Here is a 13,971-nt window from a genome sequence, read left to right as displayed (position 1 = left end):
TTGTTTGTCGGATTTTGGGATGGACTCTTTGGCTTTGCTTTTCTTCTCCTCATTGGATTTTTCATGTTAAAAGTTGCAGAAGCCAGATGACAAGCTCATTTTGGTTCAACTTCAGCAACTGTGCATTGCATTGCCATGTAATGTAATGTAATGCAATGCTATCTATCTAGCTCTCCCTCTATACTTCCTTTTGGATAAACAGACATATTAGGCAAGCATTTTGGAGCTTTCACCTAAATAACTACAGGTGGTGAGATAAGCTGCACAATATAATTGACCTTTCAGTATATTGTTGCACACACACCATCTATTTAGCAAATGCCCTTGTTATCAACAGCAGCCTTTTAAACTCACCTGAGCTAACAGGTATGTGAGCTGGTTACTCTGCTGCGCTTAAATTTTCTTTTTTGGTTTGCTACAATGCCTTTTCTGAAACGTTGTCTCCCTCTGCTGGAACACTGACTTCTTTCATTTAATGCCTGCAGACTATAAAAGAGAAACCAACCCAAAAAGTTTGGTTGATTAGTCTGTGGCATTCTTTTAAACTGTTGCTTATGGCGGTCTCTGTGAGCTTCTCAGTGACATTCAGCCATCCAGGTATCCCGCCTGCAGTAGACGGAATGTGGCAATGGAACGCTGGCTGCGCGTGTCATAATAGGCTCTGAGCCTTTATATACCTGCGCACAGCAGCAGCCACCTTCAGTCTGCTGCTGGACAGCCAGCAGCAGCAGCAGGAGAGGTAATTAATCAGCAACCCTCCTGCTAAGGGTAGACAGCTGCTCGTTCCACCCCCCCCCCCGCCTTAATTGGTTCTCCTCCCTTCCAACGGTGTTGAGGCGGGTGGGAACAGCCGGGGGTTGAGGGTACTGTGCTAAAAGAGGTGGAGTTATGCAGATCTAAAACGCGTGGATTGCAGCAGCAGCAAGCCGAAAAGTGCAGGCATGTGAGGGATCTAGAGGTTGACAGCATGTCTTCTTAACGGGAGTCCAGGTGGCCATCTCCACAAATGGACTTTTCAGAATCCTTGGGTGGCACCGTAGTCGGAAACCAATTCTGGTTATCGCTTCTCGGCCTTTTGGCTAAGATCAAGTGTAGTATCTGTTCTTATCAGTTTAATATCTGATACGTCCCCTATCTGGGGACCATATATTAAATGGATTTTTAGAACAGGGAGATGGAAAAAGAGCTTGCTCTGTCCACTCCACGCATTGACCTGGTATTGCAGTATCTCCAGGACCGGTGCACCCCTTCTTTAATGCAGTTTCTAAAATCAGAAAGAATTGAATTCAATGCTTTTTGTTCATTTTGCTTGTTTGTCGGATTTTGGGATGGACTCTTTGGCTTTGCTTTTCTTCTCCTCATTGGATTTTTCATGTTAAAAGTTGCAGAAGCCAGATGACAAGCTCATTTTGGTTCAACTTCAGCAACTGTGCATTGCATTGCCATGTAATGTAATGTAATGCAATGCTATCTATCTAGCTCTCCCTCTATACTTCCTTTTGGATAAACAGACATATTAGGCAAGCATTTTGGAGCTTTCACCTAAATAACTACAGGTGGTGAGATAAGCTGCACAATATAATTGACCTTTCAGTATATTGTTGCACACACACCATCTATTTAGCAAATGCCCTTGTTATCAACAGCAGCCTTTTAAACTCACCTGAGCTAACAGGTATGTGAGCTGGTTACTCTGCTGCGCTTAAAATTTCTTTTTTGGTTTGCTACAATGCCTTTTCTGAAACGTTGTCTCCCTCTGCTGGAACACTGACTTCTTTCATTTAATGCCTGCAGACTATAAAAGAGAAACCAACCCAAAAAGTTTGGTTGATTAGTCTGTGGCATTCTTTTAAACTGTTGCTTATGGCGGTCTCTGTGAGCTTCTCAGTGACATTCAGCCATCCAGGTATCCCGCCTGCAGTAGACGGAATGTGGCAATGGAACGCTGGCTGCGCGTGTCATAATAGGCTCTGAGCCTTTATATACCTGCGCACAGCAGCAGCCACCTTCAGTCTGCTGCTGGACAGCCAGCAGCAGCAGCAGCAGGAGAGGTAATTAATCAGCAACCCTCCTGCTAAGGGTAGACAGCTGCTCGTTCCACCCCCCCCCCCGCCTTAATTGGTTCTCCTCCCTTCCAACGGTGTTGAGGCGGGTGGGAACAGCCGGGGGTTGAGGGTACTGTGCTAAAAGAGGTGGAGTTATGCAGATCTAAAACGCGTGGATTGCAGCAGCAGCAAGCCGAAAAGTGCAGGCATGTGAGGGATCTAGAGGTTGACAGCATGTCTTCTTAACGGGAGTCCAGGTGGCCATCTCCACAAATGGACTTTTCAGAATCCTTGGGTGGCACCGTAGTCGGAAACCAATTCTGGTTATCGCTTCTCGGCCTTTTGGCTAAGATCAAGTGTAGTATCTGTTCTTATCAGTTTAATATCTGATACGTCCCCTATCTGGGGACCATATATTAAATGGATTTTTAGAACAGGGAGATGGAAAAAGAGCTTGCTCTGTCCACTCCACGCATTGACCTGGTATTGCAGTATCTCCAGGACCGGTGCACCCCTTCTTTAATGCAGTTTCTAAAATCAGAAAGAATTTAATTCAATGCTTTTTGTTCATTTTGCTTGTTTGTCGGATTTTGGGATGGACTCTTTGGCTTTGCTTTTCTTCTCCTCATTGGATTTTTCATGTTAAAAGTTGCAGAAGCCAGATGACAAGGTCATTTTGGTTCAACTTCAGCAACTGTGCATTGCATTGCCATGTAATGTAATGTAATGCAATGCTATCTATCTAGCTCTCCCTCTATACTTCCTTTTGGATAAACAGACATATTAGGCAAGCATTTTGGAGCTTTCACCTAAATAACTACAGGTGGTGAGATAAGCTGCACAATATAATTGACCTTTCAGTATATTGTTGCACACACACCATCTATTTAGCAAATGCCCTTGTTATCAACAGCAGCCTTTTAAACTCACCTGAGCTAACAGGTATGTGAGCTGGTTACTCTGCTGCGCTTAAAATTTCTTTTTTGGTTTGCTACAATGCCTTTTCTGAAACGTTGTCTCCCTCTGCTGGAACACTGACTTCTTTCATTTAATGCCTGCAGACTATAAAAGAGAAACCAGCCCAAAAGGTTTGGTTGATTAGTCTGTGGCATTCTTTTAAACTGTTGCTTATGGCGGTCTCTGTGAGCTTCTCAGTGACATTCAGCCATCCAGGTATCCCGCCTGCAGTAGACGGAATGTGGCAATGGAACGCTGGCTGCGCGTGTCATAATAGGCTCTGAGCCTTTATATACCTGTGCACAGCAGCAGCCACCTTCAGTCTGCTGCTGGACAGCCAGCAGCAGCAGCAGCAGGAGAGGTAATTAATCAGCAACCCTCCTGCTAAGGGTAGACAGCTGCTCGTTCCACCCCCCCCCCCCGCCTTAATTGGTTCTCCTCCCTTCCAACGGTGTTGAGGCGGGTGGGAACAGCCGGGGGTTGAGGGTACTGTGCTAAAAGAGGTGGAGTTATGCAGATCTAAAACGCGTGGATTGCAGCAGCAGCAAGCCGAAAAGTGCAGGCATGTGAGGGATCTAGAGGTTGACAGCATGTCTTCTTATCGGGAGTCCAGGTGGCCATCTCCACAAATGGACTTTTCAGAATCCTTGGGTGGCACCGTAGTCGGAAACCAATTCTGGTTATCGCTTCTCGGCCTTTTGGCTAAGATCAAGTGTAGTATCTGTTCTTATCAGTTTAATATCTGATACGTCCCCTATCTGGGGACCATATATTAAATGGATTTTTAGAACAGGGAGATGGAAAAAGAGCTTGCTCTGTCCACTCCACGCATTGACCTGGTATTGCAGTATCTCCAGGACCGGTGCACCCCTTCTTTAATGCAGTTTCTAAAATCAGAAAGAATTGAATTCAATGCTTTTTGTTCATTTTGCTTGTTTGTCGGATTTTGGGATGGACTCTTTGGCTTTGCTTTTCTTCTCCTCATTGGATTTTTCATGTTAAAAGTTGCAGAAGCCAGATGACAAGCTCATTTTGGTTCAACTTCAGCAACTGTGCATTGCATTGCCATGTAATGTAATGTAATGCAATGCTATCTATCTAGCTCTCCCTCTATACTTCCTTTTGGATAAACAGACATATTAGGCAAGCATTTTGGAGCTTTCACCTAAATAACTACAGGTGGTGAGATAAGCTGCACAATATAATTGACCTTTCAGTATATTGTTGCACACACACCATCTATTTAGCAAATGCCCTTGTTATCAACAGCAGCCTTTTAAACTCACCTGAGCTAACAGGTATGTGAGCTGGTTACTCTGCTGCGCTTAAAATTTCTTTTTTGGTTTGCTACAATGCCTTTTCTGAAACGTTGTCTCCCTCTGCTGGAACACTGACTTCTTTCATTTAATGCCTGCAGACTATAAAAGAGAAACCAACCCAAAAAGTTTGGTTGATTAGTCTGTGGCATTCTTTTAAACTGTTGCTTATGGCGGTCTCTGTGAACTTCTCAGTGACATTCAGCCATCCAGGTATCCCGCCTGCAGTAGACGGAATGTGGCAATGGAACGCTGGCTGCGCGTGTCATAATAGGCTCTGAGCCTTTATATACCTGCGCACAGCAGCAGCCACCTTCAGTCTGCTGCTGGACAGCCAGCAGCAGCAGCAGCAGGAGAGGTAATTAATCAGCAACCCTCCTGCTAAGGGTAGACAGCTGCTCGTTCCACCCCCCCCCCCCCGCCTTAATTGGTTCTCCTCCCTTCCAACGGTGTTGAGGTGGGTGGGAACAGCCGGGGGTTGAGGGTACTGTGCTAAAAGAGGTGGAGTTATGCAGATCTAAAACGCGTGGATTGCAGCAGCAGCAAGCCGAAAAGTGCAGGCATGTGAGGGATCTAGAGGTTGACAGCATGTCTTCTTAACGGGAGTCCAGGTGGCCATCTCCACAAATGGACTTTTCAGAATCCTTGGGTGGCACCGTAGTCGGAAACCAATTCTGGTTATCGCTTCTCGGCCTTTTGGCTAAGATCAAGTGTAGTATCTTTCGAAAAGGCGGTTTTGGATGTTGGCCGCCCTAGTAGATTGATACATTATGCACACTGGGGTTTAGGCGCTTGTTAGTACGCCAGGTGGCTAATATAGTCATCTGGTGGAAAGCATGGCCCCCCAGGATCGACGCCATTGGGCCGGGGAAGATCGAAAGCCCGAAGTGTGAAGTGCCCCAGGAGTGGTGACCCTGGGGTGCCTTAACTCACTGGGATTGGGAACCCCACTTGAGTTTATGGCACATTTGCACAAGCACTTCAAATTTTCTTTCTTCGCACACACCCTTATTCCGGGCCTTCTGGCCTTAGGATGGGGAATTTTTCAATTCCCGGTCGAAGGTCCGGGCAGTATTATACTGTGAAACCTTCACTATTTATTTAATTTCTTTGTCACTGTGTGTCCACTTATTCACGTGTGTCACGTCCTACTAGGATTTTGTCGGGATGCGGTTCCCTTACGGGTTCCTCTCTTGGCAGGTCTAGGGGGGGAGTGTGTGGAGATCAGGTTCCGCTCCCCCCTGAACCCCCCTGGCTCTCCTCTTTCGGGAGGAGAGCGTTGTTGGCTCCCCTCTTCCGGGAGGGGAGCACAGTCTTTGGCTCCCAGTGCCTTGCTCGGGTGAGAACTCGGGCAGGTGCTGGGGGTAAGATTGGGTCGCCTCTGGCTTCGGCTGGAGGTGGCTTTTTGTCCCTGTTCCTCGCTGTGGCCTTTTGGCTCGGAGGGACGGGAAATGGTTTGGGGGACCCTTCTCCTTTTGCAGAGGGTTTCAAGAAGACCAGCATCCTAGTGCACTTTTTTTGTGGCACTTGTCACTTTTTTAAGCGCACTCGGGTTTTGTACACGAATTCGGGCTTTCGATAAAAAAAAAAAATCTGTTCTTATCAGTTTAATATCTGATACGTCCCCTATCTGGGGACCATATATTAAATGGATTTTTAGAACAGGGAGATGGAAAAAGAGCTTGCTCTGTCCACTCCACGCATTGACCTGGTATTGCAGTATCTCCAGGACCGGTGCACCCCTTCTTTAATGCAGTTTCTAAAATCAGAAAGAATTTAATTCAATGCTTTTTGTTCATTTTGCTTGTTTGTCGGATTTTGGGATGGACTCTTTGGCTTTGCTTTTCTTCTCCTCATTGGATTTTTCATGTTAAAAGTTGCAGAAGCCAGATGACAAGGTCATTTTGGTTCAACTTCAGCAACTGTGCATTGCATTGCCATGTAATGTAATGTAATGCAATGCTATCTATCTAGCTCTCCCTCTATACTTCCTTTTGGATAAACAGACATATTAGGCAAGCATTTTGGAGCTTTCACCTAAATAACTACAGGTGGTGAGATAAGCTGCACAATATAATTGACCTTTCAGTATATTGTTGCACACACACCATCTATTTAGCAAATGCCCTTGTTATCAACAGCAGCCTTTTAAACTCACCTGAGCTAACAGGTATGTGAGCTGGTTACTCTGCTGCGCTTAAAATTTCTTTTTTGGTTTGCTACAATGCCTTTTCTGAAACGTTGTCTCCCTCTGCTGGAACACTGACTTCTTTCATTTAATGCCTGCAGACTATAAAAGAGAAACCAGCCCAAAAGGTTTGGTTGATTAGTCTGTGGCATTCTTTTAAACTGTTGCTTATGGCGGTCTCTGTGAGCTTCTCAGTGACATTCAGCCATCCAGGTATCCCGCCTGCAGTAGACGGAATGTGGCAATGGAACGCTGGCTGCGCGTGTCATAATAGGCTCTGAGCCTTTATATACCTGTGCACAGCAGCAGCCACCTTCAGTCTGCTGCTGGACAGCCAGCAGCAGCAGCAGCAGGAGAGGTAATTAATCAGCAACCCTCCTGCTAAGGGTAGACAGCTGCTCGTTCCACCCCCCCCCCCCGCCTTAATTGGTTCTCCTCCCTTCCAACGGTGTTGAGGCGGGTGGGAACAGCCGGGGGTTGAGGGTACTGTGCTAAAAGAGGTGGAGTTATGCAGATCTAAAACGCGTGGATTGCAGCAGCAGCAAGCCGAAAAGTGCAGGCATGTGAGGGATCTAGAGGTTGACAGCATGTCTTCTTATCGGGAGTCCAGGTGGCCATCTCCACAAATGGACTTTTCAGAATCCTTGGGTGGCACCGTAGTCGGAAACCAATTCTGGTTATCGCTTCTCGGCCTTTTGGCTAAGATCAAGTGTAGTATCTGTTCTTATCAGTTTAATATCTGATACGTCCCCTATCTGGGGACCATATATTAAATGGATTTTTAGAACAGGGAGATGGAAAAAGAGCTTGCTCTGTCCACTCCACGCATTGACCTGGTATTGCAGTATCTCCAGGACCGGTGCACCCCTTCTTTAATGCAGTTTCTAAAATCAGAAAGAATTGAATTCAATGCTTTTTGTTCATTTTGCTTGTTTGTCGGATTTTGGGATGGACTCTTTGGCTTTGCTTTTCTTCTCCTCATTGGATTTTTCATGTTAAAAGTTGCAGAAGCCAGATGACAAGCTCATTTTGGTTCAACTTCAGCAACTGTGCATTGCATTGCCATGTAATGTAATGTAATGCAATGCTATCTATCTAGCTCTCCCTCTATACTTCCTTTTGGATAAACAGACATATTAGGCAAGCATTTTGGAGCTTTCACCTAAATAACTACAGGTGGTGAGATAAGCTGCACAATATAATTGACCTTTCAGTATATTGTTGCACACACACCATCTATTTAGCAAATGCCCTTGTTATCAACAGCAGCCTTTTAAACTCACCTGAGCTAACAGGTATGTGAGCTGGTTACTCTGCTGCGCTTAAAATTTCTTTTTTGGTTTGCTACAATGCCTTTTCTGAAACGTTGTCTCCCTCTGCTGGAACACTGACTTCTTTCATTTAATGCCTGCAGACTATAAAAGAGAAACCAACCCAAAAAGTTTGGTTGATTAGTCTGTGGCATTCTTTTAAACTGTTGCTTATGGCGGTCTCTGTGAACTTCTCAGTGACATTCAGCCATCCAGGTATCCCGCCTGCAGTAGACGGAATGTGGCAATGGAACGCTGGCTGCGCGTGTCATAATAGGCTCTGAGCCTTTATATACCTGCGCACAGCAGCAGCCACCTTCAGTCTGCTGCTGGACAGCCAGCAGCAGCAGCAGCAGGAGAGGTAATTAATCAGCAACCCTCCTGCTAAGGGTAGACAGCTGCTCGTTCCACCCCCCCCCCCCCGCCTTAATTGGTTCTCCTCCCTTCCAACGGTGTTGAGGTGGGTGGGAACAGCCGGGGGTTGAGGGTACTGTGCTAAAAGAGGTGGAGTTATGCAGATCTAAAACGCGTGGATTGCAGCAGCAGCAAGCCGAAAAGTGCAGGCATGTGAGGGATCTAGAGGTTGACAGCATGTCTTCTTAACGGGAGTCCAGGTGGCCATCTCCACAAATGGACTTTTCAGAATCCTTGGGTGGCACCGTAGTCGGAAACCAATTCTGGTTATCGCTTCTCGGCCTTTTGGCTAAGATCAAGTGTAGTATCTTTCGAAAAGGCGGTTTTGGATGTTGGCCGCCCTAGTAGATTGATACATTATGCACACTGGGGTTTAGGCGCTTGTTAGTACGCCAGGTGGCTAATATAGTCATCTGGTGGAAAGCATGGCCCCCCAGGATCGACGCCATTGGGCCGGGGAAGATCGAAAGCCCGAAGTGTGAAGTGCCCCAGGAGTGGTGACCCTGGGGTGCCTTAACTCACTGGGATTGGGAACCCCACTTGAGTTTATGGCACATTTGCACAAGCACTTCAAATTTTCTTTCTTCGCACACACCCTTATTCCGGGCCTTCTGGCCTTAGGATGGGGAATTTTTCAATTCCCGGTCGAAGGTCCGGGCAGTATTATACTGTGAAACCTTCACTATTTATTTAATTTCTTTGTCACTGTGTGTCCACTTATTCACGTGTGTCACGTCCTACTAGGATTTTGTCGGGATGCGGTTCCCTTACGGGTTCCTCTCTTGGCAGGTCTAGGGGGGGAGTGTGTGGAGATCAGGTTCCGCTCCCCCCTGAACCCCCCTGGCTCTCCTCTTTCGGGAGGAGAGCGTTGTTGGCTCCCCTCTTCCGGGAGGGGAGCACAGTCTTTGGCTCCCAGTGCCTTGCTCGGGTGAGAACTCGGGCAGGTGCTGGGGGTAAGATTGGGTCGCCTCTGGCTTCGGCTGGAGGTGGCTTTTTGTCCCTGTTCCTCGCTGTGGCCTTTTGGCTCGGAGGGACGGGAAATGGTTTGGGGGACCCTTCTCCTTTTGCAGAGGGTTTCAAGAAGACCAGCATCCTAGTGCACTTTTTTTGTGGCACTTGTCACTTTTTTAAGCGCACTCGGGTTTTGTACACGAATTCGGGCTTTCGATAAAAAAAAAAAATCTGTTCTTATCAGTTTAATATCTGATACGTCCCCTATCTGGGGACCATATATTAAATGGATTTTTAGAACAGGGAGATGGAAAAAGAGCTTGCTCTGTCCACTCCACGCATTGACCTGGTATTGCAGTATCTCCAGGACCGGTGCACCCCTTCTTTAATGCAGTTTCTAAAATCAGAAAGAATTGAATTCAATGCTTTTTGTTCATTTTGCTTGTTTGTCGGATTTTGGGATGGACTCTTTGGCTTTGCTTTTCTTCTCCTCATTGGATTTTTCATGTTAAAAGTTGCAGAAGCCAGATGACAAGCTCATTTTGGTTCAACTTCAGCAACTGTGCATTGCATTGCCATGTAATGTAATGTAATGCAATGCTATCTATCTAGCTCTCCCTCTATACTTCCTTTTGGATAAACAGACATATTAGGCAAGCATTTTGGAGCTTTCACCTAAATAACTACAGGTGGTGAGATAAGTTGCACAATATAATTGACCTTTCAGTATATTGTTGCACACACACCATCTATTTAGCAAATGCCCTTGTTATCAACAGCAGCCTTTTAAACTCACCTGAGCTAACAGGTATGTGAGCTGGTTACTCTGCTGCGCTTAAAATTTCTTTTTTGGTTTGCTACAATGCCTTTTCTGAAACGTTGTCTCCCTCTGCTGGAACACTGACTTCTTTCATTTAATGCCTGCAGACTATAAAAGAGAAACCAACCCAAAAAGTTTGGTTGATTAGTCTGTGGCATTCTTTTAAACTGTTGCTTATGGCGGTCTCTGTGAGCTTCTCAGTGACATTCAGCCATCCAGGTATCCCGCCTGCAGTAGACGGAATGTGGCAATGGAACGCTGGCTGCGCGTGTCATAATAGGCTCTGAGCCTTTATATACCTGCGCACAGCAGCAGCCACCTTCAGTCTGCTGCTGGACAGCCAGCAGCAGCAGCAGCAGGAGAGGTAATTAATCAGCAACCCTCCTGCTAAGGGTAGACAGCTGCTCGTTCCACCCCCCCTCCCCCGCCTTAATTGGTTCTCCTCCCTTCCAACGGTGTTGAGGCGGGTGGGAACCGCCGGGGGTTGAGGGTACTGTGCTAAAAGAGGTGGAGTTATGCAGATCTAAAACGCGTGGATTGCAGCAGCAGCAAGCCGAAAAGTGCAGGCATGTGAGGGATCTAGAGGTTGACAGCATGTCTTCTTAACGGGAGTCCAGGTGGCCATCTCCACAAATGGACTTTTCAGAATCCTTGGGTGGCACCGTAGTCGGAAACCAATTCTGGTTATCGCTTCTCGGCCTTTTGGCTAAGATCAAGTGTAGTGTCTGTTCTTATCAGTTTAATATCTGATACGTCCCCTATCTGGGGACCATATATTAAATGGATTTTTAGAACAGGGAGATGGAAAAAGAGCTTGCTCTGTCCACTCCACGCATTGACCTGGTATTGCAGTATCTCCAGGACCGGTGCACCCCTTCTTTAATGCAGTTTCTAAAATCAGAAAGAATTGAATTCAATGCTTTTTGTTCATTTTGCTTGTTTGTCGGATTTTGGGATGGACTCTTTGGCTTTGCTTTTCTTCTCCTCATTGGATTTTTCATGTTAAAAGTTGCAGAAGCCAGATGACAAGCTCATTTTGGTTCAACTTCAGCAACTGTGCATTGCATTGCCATGTAATGTAATGTAATGCAATGCTATCTATCTAGCTCTCCCGCTATACTTCCTTTTGGATAAACAGACATATTAGGCAAGCATTTTGGAGCTTTCACCTAAATAACTACAGGTGGTGAGATAAGCTGCACAATATAATTGACCTTTCAGTATATTGTTGCACACACACCATCTATTTAGCAAATGCCCTTGTTATCAACAGCAGCCTTTTAAACTCACCTGAGCTAACAGGTATGTGAGCTGGTTACTCTGCTGCGCTTAAAATTTCTTTTTTGGTTTGCTACAATGCCTTTTCTGAAACGTTGTCTCCCTCTGCTGGAACACTGACTTCTTTCATTTAATGCCTGCAGACTATAAAAGAGAAACCAACCCAAAAAGTTTGGTTGATTAGTCTGTGGCATTCTTTTAAACTGTTGCTTATGGCGGTCTCTGTGAGCTTCTCAGTGACATTCAGCCATCCAGGTATCCCGCCTGCAGTAGACGGAATGTGGCAATGGAACGCTGGCTGCGCGTGTCATAATAGGCTCTGAGCCTTTATATACCTGCGCACAGCAGCAGCCACCTTCAGTCTGCTGCTGGACAGCCAGCAGCAGCAGCAGCAGGAGAGGTAATTAATCAGCAACCCTCCTGCTAAGGGTAGACAGCTGCTCGTTCCACCCCCCCCCCCCGCCTTAATTGGTTCTCCTCCCTTCCAACGGTGTTGAGGCGGGTGGGAACAGCCGGGGGTTGAGGGTACTGTGCTAAAAGAGGTGGAGTTATGCAGATCTAAAACGCGTGGATTGCAGCAGCAGCAAGCCGAAAAGTGCAGGCATGTGAGGGATCTAGAGGTTGACAGCATGTCTTCTTAACGGGAGTCCAGGTGGCCATCTCCACAAATGGACTTTTCAGAATCCTTGGGTGGCACCGTAGTCGGAAACCAATTCTGGTTATCGCTTCTCGGCCTTTTGGCTAAGATCAAGTGTAGTATCTGTTCTTATCAGTTTAATATCTGATACGTCCCCTATCTGGGGACCATATATTAAATGGATTTTTAGAACAGGGAGATGGAAAAAGAGCTTGCTCTGTCCACTCCACGCATTGACCTGGTATTGCAGTATCTCCAGGACCGGTGCACCCCTTCTTTAATGCAGTTTCTAAAATCAGAAAGAATTGAATTCAATGCTTTTTGTTCATTTTGCTTGTTTGTCGGATTTTGGGATGGACTCTTTGGCTTTGCTTTTCTTCTCCTCATTGGATTTTTCATGTTAAAAGTTGCAGAAGCCAGATGACAAGCTCATTTTGGTTCAACTTCAGCAACTGTGCATTGCATTGCCATGTAATGTAATGTAATGCAATGCTATCTATCTAGCTCTCCCTCTATACTTCCTTTTGGATAAACAGACATATTAGGCAAGCATTTTGGAGCTTTCACCTAAATAACTACAGGTGGTGAGATAAGCTGCACAATATAATTGACCTTTCAGTATATTGTTGCACACACACCATCTATTTAGCAAATGCCCTTGTTATCAACAGCAGCCTTTTAAACTCACCTGAGCTAACAGGTATGTGAGCTGGTTACTCTGCTGCGCTTAAAATTTCTTTTTTGGTTTGCTACAATGCCTTTTCTGAAACGTTGTCTCCCTCTGCTGGAACACTGACTTCTTTCATTTAATGCCTGCAGACTATAAAAGAGAAACCAACCCAAAAAGTTTGGTTGATTAGTCTGTGGCATTCTTTTAAACTGTTGCTTATGGCGGTCTCTGTGAGCTTCTCAGTGACATTCAGCCATCCAGGTATCCCGCCTGCAGTAGACGGAATGTGGCAATGGAACGCTGGCTGCGCGTGTCATAATAGGCTCTGAGCCTTTATATACCTGCGCACAGCAGCAGCCACCTTCAGTCTGCTGCTGGACAGCCAGCAGCAGCAGCAGGAGAGGTAATTAATCAGCAACCCTCCTGCTAAGGGTAGACAGCTGCTCGTTCCACCCCCCCTCCCCCGCCTTAATTGGTTCTCCTCCCTTCCAACGGTGTTGAGGCGGGTGGGAACAGCCGGGGGTTGAGGGTACTGTGCTAAAAGAGGTGGAGTTATGCAGATCTAAAACGCGTGGATTGCAGCAGCAGCAAGCCGAAAAGTGCAGGCATGTGAGGGATCTAGAGGTTGACAGCATGTCTTCTTAACGGGAGTCCAGGTGGCCATCTCCACAAATGGACTTTTCAGAATCCTTGGGTGGCACCGTAGTCGGAAACCAATTCTGGTTATCGCTTCTCGGCCTTTTGGCTAAGATCAAGTGTAGTATCTGTTCTTATCAGTTTAATATCTGATACGTCCCCTATCTGGGGACCATATATTAAATGGATTTTTAGAACAGGGAGATGGAAAAAGAGCTTGCTCTGTCCACTCCACGCATTGACCTGGTATTGCAGTATCTCCAGGACCGGTGCACCACTTCTTTAATGCAGTTTCTAAAATCAGAAAGAATTGAATTCAATGCTTTTTGTTCATTTTGCTTGTTTGTCGGATTTTGGGATGGACTCTTTGGCTTTGCTTTTCTTCTCCTCATTGGATTTTTCATGTTAAAAGTTGCAGAAGCCAGATGACAAGCTCATTTTGGTTCAACTTCAGCAACTGTGCATTGCATTGCCATGTAATGTAATGTAATGCAATGCTATCTATCTAGCTCTCCCTCTATACTTCCTTTTGGATAAACAGACATATTAGGCAAGCATTTTGGAGCTTTCACCTAAATAACTACAGGTGGTGAGATAAGCTGCACAATATAATTGACCTTTCAGTATATTGTTGCACACACACCATCTATTTAGCAAATGCCCTTGTTATCAACAGCAGCCTTTTAAACTCACCTGAGCTAACAGGTATGTGAGCTGGTTACTCTGCTGCGCTTAAAATTTCTTTTTTG

General features: G+C 45.9%; 9 non-coding genes and 2 pseudogenes across 9 annotated transcripts; all 11 read left to right on the top strand.

Annotated features, from left to right (window-relative positions):
* The first annotated feature begins 1,059 nt into the window (after positions 1-1,059).
* On the top strand, positions 1,060-1,250 carry LOC141209120 (U2 spliceosomal RNA). Its single transcript, XR_012279325.1, has one exon. It is a non-coding gene; the product is annotated as a U2 spliceosomal RNA (small nuclear RNA).
* A 1,121-nt stretch (positions 1,251-2,371) lies between these two features.
* LOC141209119 (U2 spliceosomal RNA) lies at positions 2,372-2,562 on the top strand. Its single transcript, XR_012279324.1, has one exon. It is a non-coding gene; the product is annotated as a U2 spliceosomal RNA (small nuclear RNA).
* A 1,122-nt stretch (positions 2,563-3,684) lies between these two features.
* On the top strand, positions 3,685-3,875 carry LOC141209118 (U2 spliceosomal RNA). The gene has a single exon (XR_012279323.1). It is a non-coding gene; the product is annotated as a U2 spliceosomal RNA (small nuclear RNA).
* Positions 3,876-4,998: 1,123 nt separating this feature from the next.
* LOC141210832 (U2 spliceosomal RNA) lies at positions 4,999-5,090 on the top strand (annotated as a pseudogene).
* Positions 5,091-5,879: 789 nt separating this feature from the next.
* On the top strand, positions 5,880-6,063 carry LOC141210598 (U2 spliceosomal RNA). Its single transcript, XR_012280752.1, has one exon. It is a non-coding gene; the product is annotated as a U2 spliceosomal RNA (small nuclear RNA).
* A 1,122-nt stretch (positions 6,064-7,185) lies between these two features.
* Positions 7,186-7,376, top strand: LOC141209117 (U2 spliceosomal RNA). Its single transcript, XR_012279322.1, has one exon. It is a non-coding gene; the product is annotated as a U2 spliceosomal RNA (small nuclear RNA).
* Positions 7,377-8,499: 1,123 nt separating this feature from the next.
* On the top strand, positions 8,500-8,591 carry LOC141210831 (U2 spliceosomal RNA; annotated as a pseudogene).
* Positions 8,592-9,380: 789 nt separating this feature from the next.
* On the top strand, positions 9,381-9,564 carry LOC141210597 (U2 spliceosomal RNA). The gene has a single exon (XR_012280751.1). It is a non-coding gene; the product is annotated as a U2 spliceosomal RNA (small nuclear RNA).
* A 1,123-nt stretch (positions 9,565-10,687) lies between these two features.
* LOC141210292 (U2 spliceosomal RNA) lies at positions 10,688-10,878 on the top strand. The gene has a single exon (XR_012280465.1). It is a non-coding gene; the product is annotated as a U2 spliceosomal RNA (small nuclear RNA).
* A 1,122-nt stretch (positions 10,879-12,000) lies between these two features.
* On the top strand, positions 12,001-12,191 carry LOC141209115 (U2 spliceosomal RNA). The gene has a single exon (XR_012279321.1). It is a non-coding gene; the product is annotated as a U2 spliceosomal RNA (small nuclear RNA).
* A 1,120-nt stretch (positions 12,192-13,311) lies between these two features.
* Positions 13,312-13,502, top strand: LOC141209923 (U2 spliceosomal RNA). Its single transcript, XR_012280109.1, has one exon. It is a non-coding gene; the product is annotated as a U2 spliceosomal RNA (small nuclear RNA).
* The last annotated feature ends 469 nt before the right edge of the window (positions 13,503-13,971 follow it).

This window comes from Phyllobates terribilis, unplaced genomic scaffold (assembly GCF_046119375.1).
Source record: "Phyllobates terribilis strain yellow unplaced genomic scaffold, ASM4611937v1 Scaffold_169__1_contigs__length_4117513, whole genome shotgun sequence".
NCBI classification, from domain to species: Eukaryota; Metazoa; Chordata; class Amphibia; order Anura; family Dendrobatidae; genus Phyllobates; species Phyllobates terribilis.
Note: the sequence above shows the minus strand (reverse complement) of the source record. Positions and strands in the feature narration are given on the sequence as shown.